We start from the raw sequence: 4,806 nt of genomic DNA on the forward strand, positions 1-4,806 counted from the left end.
AACTTAGTCAAGAGTTGCAGGTTTTCATCTATTTGAGCAATGAATAATTGTCAGGGCCAGTTTTCTCTGCAAATTGAAGAAAATCTAAATAAATATGGAAAAAAAAAAGAATCCGTCTTTTCTAGCCATAGAATCACAACCCTCCTGATACAATGTGACGTCACATAATTCAGGCCATTAAGAAGCTAGATTATGCTTATTGTCATCAAGTGGAGCGCCTCTGTCAGTCTCATCTGCATCACACGATTCAATATACATGTAGCAAGCAGTGCTGACTTTGAAAACTACTATGAAATAATTATTCACAAAAAACACCATTCATATAATGATATATACTATGTTCATTGACAATAAAGTCAGTTTCACTATGTAATTTTGCCAGATTTTTGGGGAGAAATTTAAAACTATAAATTTTTGGAAACGTTATTGTATAATAAATCAAAATAACAACGTTTTCATTTGCACCGACCCCTATATGGCCGCCATCTTGGATTTTTCAAAATGGCCACCATGAAAGAGGTTTTCAGCAATATCTCTGTTTCTAAATAACCTAGAATCATAATTTTTGCACTTAAACCACCATTTATGAGGTCAAAGAATCTTGTGGTATCGAAATAATCAACTTTTGTTGAGAAAGAATATGATTTTAATTTATGTCTTTTCTGAGAATTACCGGACTCAAAATAACGTTAAAATTTAAAGTATGTGTTGGAAATGATTCGACTAGAATTTTACCTTTCAGTCATGGAAATGTTACTTCAGGGTGTCGTAAATGTTTTCATTAATCATTAACATGTGTTTCTGTTCACATGATCAAGGTCAAATGGTCAGTTAGGGTCAATGAGCTTTGACCATGGTGTGGTATCAATTTGAAATCTTAACCAAAGTTACATTTTTAAAATGCATAACAAAGGTATTGGATTTCAGATTTATTTTATGAAACTTTATATAACAAGGCATAAGCAATTTTGTGTCTCGCCCACTTATGAAAATAACCAGAAATATCGTGATTTAGGAGGGCACGCAACAGAATGGTATCGAAAGTTCATTGTGAAATGACTGGGATGGAGGTTGCGGAGTTAGGTGTCATAAGAGAGTCTTGCATGTAAACTTTAACATTGACCTGAAAATGACCTTTGACCTTACCATGTGACCTCCGACTGCAGCATAACATGCAGGTCCCCCAAGTCCATCTACCACTCAAGTTTGGTTGAAAAGTGACTTACGGTTGCGGAGTTAGGTGTCATAAGAGAGTCTTGCATGTAAACTCTAACGTTGACCTGAAAATGACCTTTGACCTTACCATGTGACCTTCGAGTGCAGCATAACATGCAGGTCCCCCTAGTCGATCTACCATCCAAGTTTGGTTGAAAAGTGACTTACGGATGCCGAGTTATGTTTCATAAGGTTTGTAACGGACGGCCGATGGACGTACGACAGACGACGGACGACATTTGGATCCCTAAGTCTCGCCTTCACCTCCACTGGGCGAGACAAAAATAATCATGTACAGTATCACTTACCATTTTGCATGGGTTTCAGGTATTCTAATCAAGGTCAGAGGCTTGATAAACTTTTTCCATGCTGTATTGCTGTGGTAATTGCATTGACATCTGAATTAATTGGAGGTTGAGTTTTTTTAAACGTAAAATACCTCTTTAAATGTATAGGGACTTAAGTCATGAAACTTGGACATTAACAATGATCATCTTGCATAGAATTCAGGTAACATGATCAAGGTCAAATGTCATGTAGGTCAATGAACTTTGACCATGCTTTGGTAATTATATTGAAATCTTAAAAGGTTGAGTATGTTAAAATCAGGGACATCTCACGTCCCTAGTTAAATGTATCATACATGTAGCTTTAAAAGTATACAAACCTCTATCATGAAATCTGGACATCAAGAAATTCAGGTATCACTAATCATCCCTGTATGGGTGCCTGCTATAGCAAGATCGCGGTCAAAGGTCAATAAGGTCAATGAACTTTGACCACCTTGTGGTATCAACAATGAAAAATCCTATCCAAGGTTAAGCTTTTGAAATATCAGCATAACTTTGCAATTTTGATCACCTACGTGGTGTATAAAACCTGGAAATATTAGTAATCAGGTATCATTGATCAGTAATTTGTTGTTTCAAATCACATGATCAAGGTTAAAGGTTATTTATTGTTAATGAACTTTAACCAATGCTGTGGTATTAACACTTAAAACTTAACCAAGGATAGGTTTATGTAAAAACTTTGAAAGTATTGAACATAATTCATTTTCAAGCTTGGAAAGATTACAATCAAGTATCACTTATCATCTGTTCTGAGTTTCAGGTCAGATGATCAATGTCAAAAGTGATTTAAGGACAGTGGACTATGACCGCTTTGTGACATCAACATCGAATCATGTTTATGTTTCAAGATAAAATTGAATAAGTCCCATTGCGATAATTGCTATTTAGTACCAACAAACTGATGAATAAAATTTCTAGTCTCTAGGCCTGCAAAAGGTCAAAGATCATTTGTGAGTCAATAAACTGATATCCACTGACAAGAGCTTAACCAAAATATAAGATTAAAATTTTTCAACATAATGTCAATATCATAAGTTTGAATTATGTTAAACTTTGTTGTAATAATTAACAGATATCGGAAATTAGATGAGTATTGGGGGTGGGGTAATGCAAGAGCCAAGGTCAAAGGTCATGTTAGATCAATTATCTTGGTCAAGAATTTATATTTTGTTATCATTTCAAAATATGTAATAAAATAAATTGAAAATTAATATTGTTATTTACATGTATATGGAATGAAGAACAAGTTTCTCAGTCAAGGTCAAAGGTCTTGTTTCCCTGAATGCTCGAGCGTCCGATCAGGGTAGCCATGCTAAAGCCTTAGAAACATTGTAATAAGTTAGTATAATCATTATCATATATTATGATATCAATACACCTGCTGAGACAACACAAGCTCTATATATATACCTCTAAAATTGCTGATTTGATTTTAAAGAACAATAATCATGAATGCGTATAATCATATCCCATAAAGAGTGTCTTCATTGTGATATATGTCTACACTTGAGTAAGCAGGAGTTATTTGCTATTAGTCAATTTTTGCCAAATTAAGGCAGAAATTCAGTAATGAATCCAGATTTTAATAAAATCATAGTCATACAAGACTTCAAGTTAAAGTCATTGCATTTTGTTTTCTTAATGAACATAGGGAATGTTTTCAAAACAAATTTTTAGTATATCAATTCTCATGTTAATTCAATTGAAATTGTTGGTCAATGATACTTCAATATCCTTATTTCAATGTTTCATGATATACTAGTATGTGATTGATCATACCGAAATGAGAGACAAGTCGCAAATCAAAATTCCTCGGAATTCGACAAACAAATAAAAAAGTCAAAATTTTGAAGATTTTTTTTTTTCATTTTCTGATTCTTCCATGTTTCATAATTACTCGGGGAAAAAGATGAGTAAAATTGATGACGGGAATGTGATAAAAAAGCAGTTTTTCTGCGAGTGTTTTTTTCGTTCAACCCGAAAATTTCTGATATTTGGAACGTTCGACTTGATCAAATTTCGCTTCATACTAAGCTCCGCCCCTAGCAACGTACGCCATTGTTGATTGGCTATTCATTTAAACTCGTGTACAGCTGGCGGCGGCCAACCGGCCGCTCGCTCAATCGATCGATCGATCGGTTCAATGATTCAGCTTCAAAAGAAAGATCAAAAGAATCGATTTCAATGCGTATTCTGAAATTCAAAAGGGGGGCTTCTTGACAATAGTTAACAAACGGGATACAACTTCTAAAGGGTTATTTTTTGGTGATAATAGTACCAGGCGGGGTCGTTAGCGATAGATTGATACCGGATTTAGAGTATCAGCCTGGCTATAATCGCGAAATAAAAGTCATGCAGAGACGCAAAGTATTCAAAGGATTAATTTCATTAAACATAACATGGACATGTTGAAGATTCTTTTTTTTCATTAATATATCTTTGGGTTTTTTTTCATACTAATTTTGAATCATTCCAATGCTGTAAATAATTATACCCCCCCCCCAAAAAAAAAAAGACGATCGATAATCGACAATATTGAGCAAATTATTCACGTTTTTTGTTCTCACTGCCTCAATCTAACATAAGCATTCATAAAACATGATCACACAAGCCTTTCGTACACAGTAAAAACGCTGTTTAAAATTTTATACAACGCTGTTTACTATATGAACCTTACAGTATTTGTTTAACCGTTTAAACAATAATGTTTCATTTTTTGAAGATTAGATATTGAAAATTAAACTTTGTTGTTTAAGATTTAAACACTTGTTTAAACTGTTAAAAAAGTTATTGTAAGGTTCATATAGTAAACAGCGTTGTATAATTATTTTTTACTGTGTAAAGGTAAGGTGCAAATTGAAATATTTTGAAGGCCTATCTTACCATTTTACAACGGATAGTTTTTTTATTAGAACATGCAGTTAAAGTTCAGGTCATAATGACTCGCTTGATAGATTACATGTGAGAGTAAACGCGATCAACATTCAAACAACCACTTAGAGGCAATTTGCGAATTTGCGGTATATAAAATTGTTATTATTATTAAACAAGATGATGATACAATGAAAATCATTGGAATACACCCTCCTCACTGGTTTTAGGGCCGACCTTTTCTCCCTGCCTTTTATTTCATTAATAAGGGAGATCATGACAATTATTTCTTTTACGAAGATAAAAAACCCAGTATAACTATGGAGCTATTACACTGATCTGTAAAAGATCAGTGGATTGACATATC

This window comes from Lytechinus pictus, chromosome 5 (assembly GCF_037042905.1).
Source record: "Lytechinus pictus isolate F3 Inbred chromosome 5, Lp3.0, whole genome shotgun sequence".
Lineage (NCBI taxonomy): Eukaryota > Metazoa > Echinodermata > Echinoidea > Temnopleuroida > Toxopneustidae > Lytechinus > Lytechinus pictus.